The sequence below is a fragment of the Ictidomys tridecemlineatus genome, unplaced genomic scaffold (assembly GCF_052094955.1).
Source record: "Ictidomys tridecemlineatus isolate mIctTri1 unplaced genomic scaffold, mIctTri1.hap1 Scaffold_61, whole genome shotgun sequence".
NCBI lineage: Eukaryota > Metazoa > Chordata > Mammalia > Rodentia > Sciuridae > Ictidomys > Ictidomys tridecemlineatus.
The window spans coordinates 1,054,238-1,071,064 of NW_027524175.1; the positions used below are offsets into that span (position 1 = coordinate 1,054,238).

The 16,827-nt window shown below is 38.6% G+C and overlaps 1 pseudogene across 1 annotated transcript in view; it reads left to right on the forward strand.

Moving 5' to 3' along the window:
- The window catches only part of LOC144374188 (transport and Golgi organization protein 1 homolog), a 117,977-nt pseudogene that overhangs the window by 60,744 nt on the left and 40,406 nt on the right, over positions 1 to 16,827 (forward strand). The window contains exon 16 of the transcript XR_013433659.1: positions 9,523 to 9,656. The product of XR_013433659.1 is annotated as a transport and Golgi organization protein 1 homolog (transcript). The remainder of the gene's footprint in view (positions 1 to 9,522; positions 9,657 to 16,827) is intronic.

A 16,827-nucleotide genomic window follows, 5' to 3' on the forward strand; every position in this document is an offset into this window, starting at 1 on the left:
GAAATCCATAATAAAGTCATGGCTTTTTTTTTTCCTGATACCAGAGATTGAACCCCCAGGGGCACTTAAACACTGAGCCACACCCACAGTCCTTTTTAAAATATTTTATTTAGAGATAGGGTCTCACTGAGTTTCTTAGGGACTCACTACATTTCTGAGGCTGGCTTTGAACTCAGGATCCTCCTGACAGCCTCCTGAGCTGCTGGGATTACAGATGAGTACGACCAGGCCTGGCTAAAGTCATTGCCTTTTATTTGGAAATGGGAAGCTATAGGAAGATTTTGAGCAGAGAGACACAATCAAATTTATATTTAAGAATATCACTCTAGTTGCCATCAGGACAATAGATATTGGGGAAAATGAGGGCAGAAGCAAGGACAGAAGAAGGCTATGGGAATCATTCAGGTGACTTATGATGTGGGTTTGGCCTGTATATTGGCTTAGCAGATGCAGAGGAGTGGTCAGATTCTGGGCATGTTTCAACTGCTTATTTGGAAAGAAGGAAGTCAGAAAAATAAATAAATAAAATGCTTTATAATTTATATCAAATTCTAGAAAATGCAAAACAATCTATGATGACAGGAGATGTTTGGAGACAGCCCAGAAAAGGAGAGGGGAGGGATTACAAAGAAGGATGAAATACTTTTTTGATTTTGGTGATAGTCTCATGGGTATATTCATGTCAAAACTTATCAAATCGTACACCTTAAATGTGCAATTTATTGTAGGTCAACTATATCTCAATAAAATTATAAAAATAAAGACATAATATTGTCTAATGGACTGGAGTTGGAATGTGAGAGAAAAGAGATCAAAGGTGGTTTGTAAGTTTTGGGCTTTGAGCACCTAGATAATGGGAATTAAATTGTCATTCTTATTTCTGAGATAGGGAAGACTGAAAGCAGATTTTGAAAGAAAAATGAGTTCAGTTTTCAACATGTTGTTAGAGATGCCTACTAGATACATTTTATAACATAATAAATACATGGTAGAAAAGAAATGAAGAATGACTCAGGTAGACAGTTTCTCTGTATGATCCACTGGTTCTCCAGAAAGCGCAGAAGTACACTGGACCAACGGGGACCTCTCATGGCCCCTGTAGACAAATGTTTGTGCACACCTTTTTTTCCCATCGTTTTCTTTATTTAACATTATGAACATGGTGGACTACATTCTTTTTTCTAAGTTTTAAAGATTCAGTTAATTTGGAGAAACAACTGATGGGTTCATTGTTGGAGGTTGATGAATAACCTTAGCAGAGACTATAGTAACAAGAAGAAGAGAGAACTATAGTAACAAGAAGAAGAGAGAGAACTATAGTAACAAGAAGAAGAGAGAGAACTCAAATTACTAACATAAGGGATGAAAAAGGCAATATCACAACAGACGCCACAGAAATACAGAAGACAATTAGAAACTATTTTGAAAACCTATATTCCAATAAAATAGAAGATAGTGAAGACATCGATAAATTTCTTAGGACATATGATTTGCCCAGACTGAGTCAGGAGGACACACACGATTTGAACAGACCAATATCAATGGATGAAATTGAAGAAGTAATCAAAAGACTACCAACCAAGAAAAGCCCAGGACCGGATGGGTATACAGCGGAGTTTTACAAAACCTTTAAAGAAGAATTAATACCAATACTTTTCAAGTTATTCCAGGAAATAGAAAAAGAGGGAGTCCTTCCAAATTCATTCTATGAGGCCAACATCACATTGATTCCGAAACCAGACAAAGACACAGCAAAGAAAGAAAACTACAGACCAATATCTCTGATGAACCTAGATGCAAAAATCCTCAATAAAATTCTGGCGAATCGGATACAAAGACACATCAAAAAAATTGTGCACCATGATCAAGTAGGATTCATCCCTGGGATGCAGGGATGGTTCAATATACGGAAATCAATAAATGTAATTCACCATATCAATAGACTTAAAGATAAGAACCATATGATCATCTTGATAGATGCAGAAAAAGCATTCGACAAAGTACAGCATCCCTTTATGTTCAAAACATTAGAAAAACTAGGGATAACAGGAACTTACCTTGATATTGTAAAAGCTATTTACACTAAGCCCCAGGCTAGCATCATTCTGAATGGAGAAAAATTGAAGGCATTCCCCTTAAAATCAGGAACAAGACAGGGATGCCCTCTATCACCACTTCTATTCAATATAGTTCTCGAAACACTGGCCAGAGCAATTAGACAAACGAAAGAAATTAAAGGCATAAAAATTGGAAAGGAAGAACTTAAATTATCACTATTTGCAGATGACATGATTCTATACCTAGAAGACCCAAAATGGTCTACAAAAAAACTACTAGAACTAATAAATGAATTCAGCAAAGTGGCAGGATATAAAATCAACACGCACAAATCAAAGGCATTTCTGTATATCAGCAACAAAACCTCTGAAATGGAAATAAGGAAAACCACTCCATTCACAATATCCTCAAAAAAAAATAAAATACTTGGGAATCAACCTAACAGAAGAGGTGAAAGATTTATACAATGAAAACTACAGATCCCTAAAAAGAGAAGTAGAAGAAGATCTTAGAAGATGGAAAGATATACCCTGTTCATGGATAGGCAGAATTAACATCATAAAAATGGCGATATTACCAAAAGTCCTCTATAGGTTTAATGCAATGCCAATCAAAATTCCAATGGCATTGCTTGTAGAAATAGATAAAGCAATCATGAAATTCATATGGAAAAATAAAAGACCCAGAATAGCAAAAGCAATTCTAAGCAGGAAGTGTGAATCAGGTGGTATAGCAATACCAGATTTCAAACTATACTACAGAGCAATAGTAACAAAAACAGCATGGTACTGGTACCAAAACAGGCGGGTAGACCAATGGTACAGAATAGAGGATACAGAGACTAATCCACAAAGTTACAACTATCTTATATTCGATAAAGGGGCTAAAAGCATGCAATGGAGGAAGGATAGCATTTTCAACAAATGGTGTTGGGAAAACTGGAAATCCATATGCAACAAAATGAAACTGAATCCCCTCCTCTCACCATGCACAAAAATTAACTCAAAATGGATCAAGGACCTTGATATCAAATCAGAGACTCTGCGTATGATAGAAGAGAAAGTTGGCTACGATCTACATATTGTGGGATCAGGCTCCAAATTCCTTAACAGGACACCCATAGCACAAGAGTTAATAGCAAGAATCAACAAATGGGACTTACTTAAACTAAATAGTTTTTTCACAGCAAGAGAAACAATAAGAGAAGTAAATCGGGAGCCTACATCATGGGAACAAATTTTTACCCCCCACACTTCAGATAGAGCCTTAATATCCAGAGTTTACAAAGAACTCAAAAAATTAGACAATAAGACAACAAATAACCCAATCAACAAATGGGCCAAGGACCTGAACAGACACTTCTCAGAGGAGGACATACAATCAATCAACAGATACATGAAAAAATGCTCACCATCTCTAGCAGTCAGAGAAATGCAAATCAAAACTACCCTAAGATACCATCTCACTCCAGTAAGATTGGCAGCCATTATGAAGTCAAATAATAACAAGTGCTGGTGAGGATGTGGGGAAAAGGGTACTCTTATACATTGCTGGTGGGATTGCAAATTGGTTCGGCCAATTTGGAAAGCAGTATGGAGATTCCTGGGAAAGCTAGGAATGGAACCACCATTTGACCCAGTTATTGCCCTTCTTGGTCTATTCCCTGAAGACCTTAAAAGAGCGTACTACAGGGATACTGCCACATCGATGTTCATAGCAGCACAATTCACAATAGCTAGACTGTGGAATCAACCCAGATGCCCTTCAATGGATGAATGGATTAAAAAAATGTGGCATTTATACACTATGGAGTATTACACAGCACTAAAAAATGACAAAATCATGGAATTTGCAGGGAAATGGATGGCATTAGAGCAGATTATGCTCAGTGAAGCTAGCCAATCCCTAAAAAACAAATACCAAATGTCTTCTTTGATATAATGAGAGCAACTAAGAATAGAGTAGGGAGGAAGAGCAGGAAGAAAAGATTGACATTAAACAGAGGCACGAGATGGGAGGGAAAGAGAGAGAAAAGTGGAATTGCATGGAAATGGAAAGAGAATCTCATTGTTATAAAAAACTACATAAAAGAGGTTGTGAGGGGAATTGGAAGAAAAATAAGGAGAGAAATGAATTACAGTAGATGGGATAGAAAGAAAATATGGGGGGGAGGGGGATAGTAGAGGATAGGAAAGGTAGCAGAATACATCAGTCACTAGTATGGCATTATGTAAAAATGTGAATGTGTAACCTATGTGATTCTGCAACCTGTATTTGGGGTAAAAATGGGAGTTCATAACTCACTTGAAACTATTTTTCGAAGTATGATATGTCAAGAGCTTTGTAATGTTGTGAACAACCAATAAAAAAAAAAAAAGAAAAAAAAAACCAACCAAACACCACCATTAGAAAGCCTAAAACAAACGAGTGCAAATAACCCAGTAGGAACATAGTGAGACCCCCAACTTAGCTGTCAGAAAGTCTGTGACTATGTTACCAGCTTGTTGGTGGCTTTAGGAAATTACCTAAATGTTCTTGAAATATGGAGAGTAAGATAGGTGATCAAATAGACTCTGGGAAATCTGTAATGGACAATATAAATAACTTAATAGTTTTTACCCCTTTCATAAAGATAACAGTGATAGGTAATTTAAGATAATTTAAACAAAAATGTAAAAAAAAATTAAAAAATGGTCATCCCAAATACCACGATTAAAAAAAAATATATATTGTCTAATGGACTGGAGTTGGAATGTGAGAGAAAAGAGATCAAAGGTGGTTTGTAAGTTTTGGGCTTTGAGCACCTGGATAATGGGAATTAAATTGTCATTCTTATTTCTGAGATAGGGAAGACTGAAAGCAGATTTTGAGAGAAAAATGAGTTCAGTTTTCAACATGTTGTTAGAGATGCCTACTAGATACATTTTATAACATAATAAATACATGGTAGAAAAGAAATGAAGAATGACTCAGATAGACAGTTTCTCTGTATGATCCACTGGTTCTCCAGAAAGCGCAGAAGTACACTGGACCAACGGGGACCTCTCATGGCCCTGTAGACAAATGTTTGTGCACACCTTTTTTTTCCCATCGTTTTCTTTATTTAACATTATGAACATGGTGGACTACATTCTTTTCTCTAAGTTTTAAAGATTCAGTTAATTTGGAGAAACAACTGATGGGTTCATTGTTGGAGGTTGATGAATAACTTTAGCAGAGACTATAGTAACAAGCCCTTGGTCACAGACAAACGAGAATGGCTCCACCCAGGATGGGAGCATTGCAGACACTCTTCCTTGGGCTGGCTAGCTTGTGCCTTTCCCCCCTTAACTGTACATATCAGTAATTCAGCTATATTATGATTTAAATCAGATTTTGCTCCTCTTGTCAGAAAGTACAATTGCTTGTTAGTTGATAGGTTGTGATGAAAAGGAGTCTACTCCTTGGGCTTGATACTTAGCTCCATTGCTCACTGGATGTGTGACTGCCTCAATTTACTCTAAAATAAGGATTGGAATAGGACCTACTACTACTGTAAGTTACTATTGTTATGAAAATTAAATGAATTGATATGTATAAAACCTTCAGAATAACAACTGGACATAAAGAAAGCATTCAAGAAATGTTAGCTACTAGCTTTCTTCTCTGACAATCGGTTTTGTCAGTTGGTTCCCACTAAGTTGTGGACTTTTTTGGACCAGGATCAGATATCTTGTCTTTTGATTTTCACCCATTCCCACACCATGCTAGGGCTTTGTCCAGCGTCTGGCATGAATGGTAGCACAAAATGAGAGTTAAAAATATGCTTTTGAATTAAATAATTTCTTCCCTTACGGATAAAGATAAGAATCTCAAGATCTTAGCCTGAAGACTAATGTCCATCTCTCTGCCCCCACCTGTCCCCGCCTTAAAAGAAAGCAGGCCACTGTCTCCAGTTTACACCCTCACTCACAGTTCCATTCACCTTCCCCTTTCCTAATCAGAGGGATCTTGGGGTGGGGCTTCAAGGAACCTCTAGGAGTTTGAAGGGGAGGGAGCCTGGAACCATAGACTAGCTGTGACAAGTCAGGGGTGGGATTTGGTAGTTCAGAAAAGGAGGTACCAGACCAGGAATGGGGGATGGGAGTGATGGTGGAGTGGGCTAGTTCAGGATGAACCAGAAATGAGACGTTGAGGAAAGCCAGAAAGGACCAGTTGGCAGGGGGGGGGATGGGTGGGTGATGACTAGAATCATGTGGAGGGTCGCTTGTGAGGGCACAGAAGCAAAGGCAGGTGATTGGACGAGAAGGAGAGTCCTAGTTGCCAAGGCAGCAACTAGAGGAGAAGGTCTTCAGTCGAGGAGAAGGTCTGGACTAGAGAAGGACGGAGCTCCAGCTCTGTGCATTCTCCAGTAGAGTCTGTGGATCAACCCCCAGATATCCCTGCTGAAGTGTCACCCGGGAAAGGCTTAAGCCTTCCCGGGTGCCACCCCTCTGCGCTTGGCTACCCACACGCCCCCTGAGCCCTACCTCCTACGCGCCCACAGACGCCCGCCGAAGCCTACTTCACCGGCTCACCCAGGTGACCACAACATGGCTGTGGCACAGGTGCTGGTCTTCTGGCTGTTCATGGTGCTCTTCTGGCTGTTCGTGCTGTGGCCGAACTGGCGAGTGCCAGGCCAACCGGACCCGAACACCGGCCAGCGCTGGTCAAAACACAAACTCTGTGCAGACGACAAATGCAGCAGTGAGTGCGCAGGCGGGCGGGCAGCCCAGGGTCTCCACTGTGGCTCTTTGGGGCCGCATGGGGCTCCGATCTCCCGGTCCCCAGCCCCGAGGGCTGGGTGAGGGGGTCGCAGGATGACGGGTGGGGAGCAGGAGTGACAGAGCCTCGGGACCCTGCTTGTGTCCCCTCTGGCTCTGCTGGCGCCCCAGCCAGCCCGCTCGGGTTGTGGGGGGCTTCGACTCCCACTTGATGCCAGCGTTTTATTTTTCTCTACTGACTGAGACGGGGGGGTGGGAAACACGATTCCCCAGGGACAGCTCTCAGTTTATTCCCTTCCAGGATTCGCCTAGGATCTCAGTAGGTGATGGGGTTGTGCCCACGCTGTAGCAGAGCGCTTTTCTGCCCCCTCTACAGGGACCTGGGCCGGTGCAGTATCAGGGCAGATGCTCTCCAGGGCTCGGTGGCCCTAATTCCTGCGGCAGGTTGATGGTGGGGCTCCTTGGGAAAGGCTCACTGGCCCCTTCGTCCTTTTGCATCGTTAAAAGGCTGGTTTTGCCTTTTAACAGGGACTAGAGTTTAGGCTTGGGAAGAGCACCGAGTCCAGGCACGCAATGTGTTCTGAGGTCTCGGCCCCGACTCTGCTTCAATCCTGTCATTTCTGTGCATAGAAGCCTCCCTTCATATTTGAGGTAGGGTAGCAGGTGGGCCAATAATATTTTGCTTTTGAAAGAGGCCAAGGATCTGCACCAGCCACCTGGGAACTGCAGCCTCTTCTGTGCGCAGGAAGCGGACAGAATTCCTGGATTGGAGGTGGGCAGTGGGGAGGATGTAGCCATTCAGATTCAGATGAAGAGGTTTGTTGCAATAACAATAATAAATACTCCAAGATTTTTATAAGCCAATTCAGTTTTAGACTCAGTCACTAGTGTTGTTGGAACCTCTTTCCTCTATATATTTACTGGCCCAGAATACTTCTTATGGACTCCCGCTTGGTTTCTAGTAACCTTGCAACTTGATGACCGTGTTGTCCATAAATTGTAAGCAGTACATATTTTAAAATATTCATGCTAAAAAGGCCAAGAAGTTTACCATTGAGCTCTTTATGTCTAAATTGGTGTTACCAAAACCAAATTTTGTAATTTGAATTGTTTGTTCCACTCCAATAAAGAAAAAAGATGTCTCCAATATATGTTAAGAAGTTCCTAGAGGTAACCCTAAGGCTGGAATAAATAAACACTCAGAGAAGCAAAGCAGCTGCCATGATATTTTCTTTCATTTTTGCTATTCTTTGCTATTGAGCGCTATCCTACGTGGGATACCTGGACAATTTCATCACTGATGCTTCGTCAGTACTAAGATATGGTGTTGGTTAGGTTCAGTGGGGTAACATAACTTGAGAAATGGCCTGTGTCCAAACAGATGTGACCAAAAACAACAGGTGGGTCTGTGTTGCATTGTAGGAAGTAGTGAGGTGTGTATGTAAGGTGTCCTTGTGTGCCTTCCAAATAAGTGCTCCAAAAAAAAAAAAGAACTAAATAGGTGCTCCATAGTATGCATTATGTTGTCACCTAATATATTACTGATTTATAAATCCTCTATGACCTAAGGGGGAACAAGAGAAACATTGCCATTTCCACTTGTGATGAAAATTCCCCACCTTAAAGTGTCTCTCACCTTCAACTTGGCCTCTTAATTACATATGAATTAGGATGCTGACAGTTCTGAAAATAGTCCTATTTTAGCTTCAAAAAAACAAGTTACCCTCTCCAAATCTGTTTCTTCCTCAGACATATATTTTTATAAAACAAACATTCTCGTGTATTTTACTGCTAATTGGCTTTTAGAAAAAGTGTTATTTCCATTTCTTTGTGCTTTTTACATACATCTATTGTCCATTTCATCTTAAATCAGAAACTGTCTATTTGGTCAACCAAAAGAAAAATGTTGCTTCTACCAGTTTCTAGATCAATTGTGATCCTAGTCCTGCATTTTAAGCATGAAGGTATTGCCTGACCTTTTCTCGTGGTTAAACTTGTTCCTTGTCAGATAGGATACCCACTTTTGATTTTGTTTATTAAAAAAAAATACGAATGAGGATGTTTTGAAACAATCTTAATGTTGGATATAGTCAACAATATTTGCTCAGAGAAAACATATTTCCTGGTTATTTACCCAGATCCTGAACCCAGAGACAGCAACTCTGCTGCAAATGAAATTGACAGTGTTTACGGCTGCATGGTAGCACTTGCAGCCACTTAAAGGTAATGTCTTTTAGCAGTTAGTTCAAGTTAATTAACCCCTTGGGGGTTCCTGGATATTCTAACCTCTTCCCTATTACCTCTGCATGAAGCCATACTTAAGCCTGTCCATGTCTACACTTGGATTTACATATTTGCAAAATGAAGCTTTCTATGATTATGAAACAGAAAAAAGTTGAGGAGGCCTGCAAGAACCAAGAGTTTCACTGAAACCAGCTATGGTTGGTGGTAGCCACTTTGCTTTTTATTTCTCAGCACAGAGAAAAATAGAGAAGCTTCCTTTTCCCTCGTCTAATTGCAGGGAATATTGTATTTTATAGCAATAAAATCTCTAAGGATTTTAGATACTTTGAGCAGGTGAATTAAAAGTGATTCCAGAGAGTACTGGAAAAACTTGATTTTTGTTCATAGTGGGATTCATATTTCCTGATGAGTCAATATGGACTGTGAAAAATCAAATCCTAATGTTTGTTTTTTTTCTTTTTTCAATGTTTATATACAGTGTTAATGTATCGAGGTGAAGCTGTTGAAGATTTCACAGGACCAGATTGTCGTTTTGTAAATTTTAAAAAAGGTGACCCTGTATTTGTCTACTATAAACTTGCAGAGGTATCACCAGAACTTTGGGCCGGAAGTGTAAGTAAAAGTTTGACAGGTGTTATATTCTTACTTTTGATGGGTAGCAGTGTAGATTTAAATGACTGATTTCTTGGGGTCTTTGTAGAGTTAACCTGACCTCTTTGCCAGGCCCTGTGCTCCTAATACACCTAAGGCCTGGCACAGCATAGAAAGTCAGGAGACTTTCTGAAACAGAACTGAACTGGTTGTGGTTGCTACCCCTCACATCAAGTTCCAGAAGGCTCTACACATCATAAAGGTCGTCATGGTGAAAACATGACAATTCTTAGCTTTGCTGTTTCAAAAGGGAAGGATTCATGGACATTAGAGTTAATCCTGTAAATTAAGTCTGAGATAGTAACTCAGGCATGCATATTTAAAGTTGATTTTTTAATATCAATTGTGCTGTTTTTACTCTAAAAAAGCAGAATATTATGTCCATTGTGTGCTTTTTTCCCCCCCTTTTTTTCTTTTTTGCAACTTCTGGGTCATCCATTTTCTGCTTTTCCTATATTCTATGCCTGAAGGTTCCCCCAGGGGTTCTACTTCCAGCCAGTTGTATGGATCTTCTGATGAAAGACATGACATTGTTTATATCATGCTTTGATATTTTAAATGGGGAGATTCACTAGGAGTGTCCTCCTAGTGGCTTATGAGTATTGTCCTTTTCATTTAAAAAAATGTGATATGTGGATTGTTTACGTAAAATAGTAGCAAGGGTTTTGATGACTGTAGGAATGTTCCAGTTTAGAGACATTCCGGGTTGCATCCTTGAAAGTTCTCACCCTAAATAAAACACCACACAGCAGAAAATAAGACAGTAATCCCTATGGAAAACTAGTTTCATTTTGTTGCCATTTCTGACTCTTAGGGAATGATCTTGAAACATGGTGCCTCTAGGTACAAACTTTATATTTAGACAGAGTCCCAGTTGCAGTACTCCATATAAAGAACCATCTATTGTTTCTTTCAAGTATACCAAATAGGATTGGTAACCTTTAAACTTGGAACTGTTTTTCCATGTACCTAAGTGGCATTTTTCATGTAGTAGTCGTCTTTCTTTCCTTCTTTGAGCTTTTGGATAAATGGGCTTGATTTGCATTTTCTCCTCTCACATTGTAGCCTGTTAACTCTGTTCATCCCTAGGACTCTTGCCATTCTGGGTGGCAGCACTCATCCTGTCTTCCTGAGGAGCCCTGCTTTCAGCACCTGACCAGAAAGGATCTTTGCCGACTGATGAGTGTTTGGGTGGCACCTTGTTTGCATTGCTCCTCTGGCATTCATTTGTATTCTTTGCCTTCAGTCAGGTTGTGTTTTATCTTAGCTCCCTATAAAATGAAAAACTCAGTTAGGAAAGGACCCCTGTCTAATCCATCTTCCTTTTGAATATTTCCTTTCAGGGCAGTGGCACTTAAGTACATTTGTTCTGATAGTAGCTTATGCAGAATTTGTTCTCTTGAGGCAGTTCTTGGCTCCCCACCCACAAATCAAATCAACAGCACCTTAGCAGGGATGATGTATGGAAGCAAAATTAGATATAAAAATTATTTCCAGTCATGAGCCTCCATGATTCTGCATCATTTTTTTCATATCACAAGAAATGGGATACCACCCAGTGTGTAATTATGGAGCTTTATATAATCTATGGTCTCATTTGACACAGATTAAGAAGAGATAAATGTGTTCCCTTTCTCCATACATCTCTGGTTTCTTTCCCTTTTCCAAATTTAACCTTAATAGAATTTTCATCAGAAGGGAAAAGTGTATTTCCCCTCAGACTCGCCTCTCATGTCATAAGTGTTATACTTAAGAAATTAAAAACTCTTTAGTTTTCAAAATGATTCTCCTTTTGAGTTTTTAGTTTTCATTCTGCACTGTTGTTGGTTTTCTAGAGTCTCAGACTTTATCTGCAGTGATGAAACTTTTAATTGCTCCGTCTTATCTAATCTTCATGGCAGTATTCTACCACTAATACTGGCTCTCAGATGGTTTCTAGATATAACAAGAACATTCATGAATGGGGATATTTTAGAGGTAGTGATAAGATGCCTTTTTTAATTTTCTTTTTTGGGCATTTGATTTGCCTATCAGTTTCCTTTAATTATTGGCAAGAATCTTCTGTTGCTTTTAGTCAGTAGTTAGAAATAGGAGTGTCTTCCTCAAGGGGAACTTTATATACCTTTTGTATACTTTATGTAACTTCATATAATTTAACTGTTGGTGCTGAAAATAAATGGGGTTCTTTTCTGCAGAGGATTTATTTTGGGTGAAACTGAAGCTTGATATGTGGTTTCATATGCATTATATTGTAATATTATTTTCTCCCCTGCTGAGGGCCATTGTCAAGTAGGAATGAAGCTTCAAAATTTCCTTGCCAGCGTACCCCATGTTAAATGGATTTCACTGTTGACATTGCATGTAAGGTGACCTTGCTCAAGGACCAAGGCAGATCTGGGTTTAGAGCTGATCAGGTTTGAGGAAGTATCCCACTCCTTAGGGTGTTCCCGGTTTAAGACAAAAGGAGTTTTAGGGAAGTTGGAGGTTGAAGATTATTGCTGCTGGGAGTAGGGCGTGCCTGCAGCCTGAGTTCCCGCTGAGTTCTCCTGGAGAAAAAGTTTTTAGGAGGTGAATTGTTTGGGAGATTGGATTGCCCCCGAACCTGTGTGGAGGCGGTGTGAGTCGGGAATAAAGAATAGCTGTTTGAATCTACAAGGCTGTGAGTGCCTCCTGATTCTGTGCCCAGCCAAGACTGCAGCATTAATTTTCTCCCCCCTTCTGATTAATTAAACAACAAGCAATGTGGCTAAAGGACCGTGCCAGGTAGGTTGTCCAATTCAACATATGGTTCTTACCCGTCATGGGAGAACTGACCTTTAGACGTCAGTTTCCTGTCTTGGGTTGAATCCACTGCAACCAGATCAACCCGTCACTGACTACCGGTCCAGCATTCAGCCATGCTTGTGGATAGGCCTAAGCACCAGTGTGGGTGGGTGAGGTTCTTGTCTCACCTCTGTTGGCCCCCAAATTTAACCTTGGTGCCAGTGGGGGGGTGAGGTTCTTGCCTCACCTCTGTTGGCCCCCAAATTTTAGACCATCACTAGTAGAAGGGAGGAGGATACAGAAATGCCACGACACCAAGCCAATTGACGGCTCCTTTGGAAAAATTGTGTCACTGGTGACACCATCAGCAAAGATGCCAGCATTACCACAATTAACATAGGGGGCGCTGGCAAGGAAATTGCATCACTAGTGACACCATCAGCAAGGATATGCCAGCAGTACCACAATTCGCTGCACCAGATGATAGTTCACAATGCATGCAACTCATATATAGTCCAAGCAAGTTCTGCAAGCAGTTCAAATCGGAGGAGTCTATCAATATGTTCATTTCCTCCCAAAGTAAATCAAGTCCTTGATTGAGCATTACTTGTTGAATTATATTCATTGATGCGTCAGTTTATACAGTTTACTGTGATAGCTATCATAGAAGCTGTAGTTTGGTTTTCTTAGTCTTCACTGGCACTGGGATGGAGATGGGAATTCTGGCAATGATGTTAAAGAGACATTATCCTGAACAGAATTATTAAATATAATGAAAAGGAAAAGTGAAAGTAAACAAACAGATCTGTTAATCACCTTTAAAAACAATAGTAAGCAAACAGATCTGTTAACCACCTTTGAAAACAATCATTAACAGCTGTTTACCTAATTTAGATTAAACCACTTAAATCACGTGAATAAAAAAAAAAGAAAATTCGGATCCATTTTTTCATGAGCGCTCCTCATATAAAAATATGGACATACACACATACTGACATGCAACACAAAACAGTGCACTCATAACATACAACACATAAGACAATAATAACAGCCTTGTAGCTTTACCTAGGTAAAAATCTCCATTGCAATGTTTAAAAACTCCACAGTCAAAAAATAAAACACAGTCAAAAAACCAAGCTGATCAGAAAAACATTAACCTAGGTTTGTATGAGCTCAAAAAATAAAATAGAATTTTATGATGTGGGAAAAATGCAATAATAAAATAGATATTGAAAAAAGGCACCGTGGTTAATCACTGTCGCAGATGTAAGAATAGCCAAGCTGGAGCTCTGGATATCAGCTGTTATGGATTTGAGTCAAATTATCTTCTTTTTGGTCTGTAGAAATTGTTTTAGTTAGTGTCTCTGGAATCTAAATCGGCTGCTGTTCTCCCTGTGGAAACACAAAAACAGAACCCCGACTCCAGACAAACACTGGGTCAGGAGCTTTCCAATGTCCTGTTAGAATATCTTTCCAAAGTACCTTAGGCTTATGTACATTTTTTGGATACATATGTCTTTCCGCAGCATTAAGTCCTGATGAATCCAAATTTAAAAAGTTTAGAGTAAAAAAAGGGTTATTTTAAGTTTATCTTTGGGGGATATATACCCCTTTAAGATCCTTTTAAATTTAAGTCTTTCAAAAGCATTTTGCCTTAGTTTTTAGAATTACTTTAGTCCTTTTAATTTTTAGATGTGGTTTGAAACCATAGTTGTCTTAGCCCTTTGTATTTTCTATCTGAAATACCTTTACTTGACATTTTTAACCATTTTCCATCTTATTTCTATCTTCTAGTTTTCTTCTAAGGTTTTTATATTTACCCTTAGTTGCTTTCTTCTCTCCTAGTTTTCTTTCATTTCCTATTTTGTGGGTATAAAATTCTTGTCTTTCTACATCTTTTTATCTTCCTATATCTTTATCTTTCTACATCTTCTCTCTTTTTTTTAACCTTTTTGTACTTCTGTTTTTGAAGTTTTCCACTTCAAATTTTTAATCTTCTTTATCTAAATCTTTTATTATCTTCCCATTTTCATGGGTTATATTTTTTTCCCTCCATCGTGAAGGCATCTTAACCACCTTCAATTTAACCTTTTAAAGCTTTTTGCAATGTACTTAGACATTTTACAACTTTTTACTTCACCAAACAAAGATTATCTCATCTCCCTCTTTTTAGTTTAATAAGTACATTTTAATAGTTTGATGAGTAAAGCAATCTTCCTTCAATTTAACCATTTAAAGCATTTCATTTATCATCTATACTGTACTATTAAATGTACTTTTTCACCACCTACAGCTTCACTCTTTTAAACGAGGCTTAGATTTTGTTTAAATCACTTAATATTAGTTTACATGGCTGCCCTTCAACCAAAGGCTCTTTTTTACTCCATTAAGAAGCTTTGTCTCAATCTGCCATGTACAAATACCTTTTTTTTCTTTCTACCTTTCTCAAGCTTTTAAATTAAATCTAGTTTCCTCAAAATCTTTTTAAATGGCATTTTACAAATTTTCACTTTACCACACAGAGATTATCTCAACTAGAAACATTTATTTTTCCTTTAACCTTTTATATTAAAATATATTTCCACATCTTGAATCTTTTTATACCTCTTTTTTAACCATTAACCCTTTTTATAAATTCACATTCTAAAACAACCCTTATAAAATTACTCCACTTTAATAAGATGAAATACTTTCATGTTTTTTAAGGTACTGTTATACTGTAATTGAAACCCAGCTGAAACTTCTTATACTCTCTGTATATAAATTACACATGATAGAATCTTAACACTTAGTAACCTTGTTTCAGCAAAGACACAGACCAAAGCAATATTAAACATTTTTCCATTTGCCAATTTATGAAAACACACATAATGTTTAAATATATTACCTTATGGAACTTAATAAGTAAAGAGTACTTGATTTCATATTTAGTGGTTGATATTTTAACATTTTAGCTTTGTAAATGAATCAGCTGTCTGTAAAAACCAAGACAAGTATAGTGAACAGAACTAGTCATCTCTTTCTTGTTGAAGAAAAATCCTTCTACAGGATACCATAATGGTCCCATTGATATACTTAATAACTCATCTTTATAAAGCCATGGGCTACATTTTTTGTATTGTATCAACATATGCCATAGTTTTTCTTGGTCTTACTGGGGTACCTCCTTCCTCTAACAATTTTTCTTCCTCGGAGGCGAACAACTTCAAACCTTGAGTCAACCATTTTCCTTAGTTTGCCTGAGAAAGTTCTAGGAACAGGCCACTTGAAATGAAAGCAAAATAAATCAAAACAAGAACACATTGTTTTTTGAAATGGTCACCCATTTTTTTGCTCTCTTTCAGGAGCGAGCAAATTCACTTACCCCCAAGCTTCAGACATCCCACGTACGGGCCACCATAATGCCGCAGTCTTGGCTGGGCACAGAATCAGAAGGCACTCACAGCCTTGTAGATTCAAACAGAAATTCTTTATTCCCGACTCACACCGCCTCCACACAGGTTCGGGGGCAATCCAATCTCCCAAACAATTCACCTCCTAAAAACTTTTTCTCCAGGAGAACTCAGCGGGAACTCAGGCTGCAGGCACGCCCTACTCCCAGCAGCAATAATCTTCAACCTCCAACTTCCCTAAAACTCCTTTTGTCTTAAACCGGGAACACCCTAAGGAGTGGGATACTTCCTCAAACCTGATCAGCTCTAAACCCGGATCTGCCTTGGTCCTTGAGCAAGGTCACCTTACATGCAATGTCAACAGTGAAATCCATTTAACATGGGGTACGCTGGCAAGGAAATTTTGAAGCTTCATTCCTACTTGACAATGGCCCTCAGCACTCCCCAAGTACTTGTAAAAGTAGATTTGGACAAAGCTAGGAAAGCATATACTATCAATACATCTGCTATAGTGGTAATACATTTTAGAGATTTTTGTATTGTTTTTACTTATTAATTTTTATGACTGTTGTGTATTGGTTAAGAAAGACATAAATATTGGTTTATGAGCAATGCTACAAAATGTACAGGTAAATTCTTGCTAGAGGTTATTTGGAATTGCATTTATAACCAGCTTTGATTTACATTGTTTTAACCATATAGTATCCAATAATCTTCTATGCAGATCTTTTATTTACTTCAGAAGTCTTAACTTTATATGCTCTGTGTTGAGAATTAAGCTAAATGTAAAAAAGAAAACTTCAGTGGTTGGAAATGTTGCTTTTTAATAGTTCTGTACTTAATTTTTATTTGGAATAATAATCTCAGTGTAATTGTTATAGCAACTTTCTTTCTTGGTTATACCATATACCTATCTATTATGTGTATATTTCCTGCCACTTCTGAGAAATCTCTTATTTATATTCCTTGTACAGAAT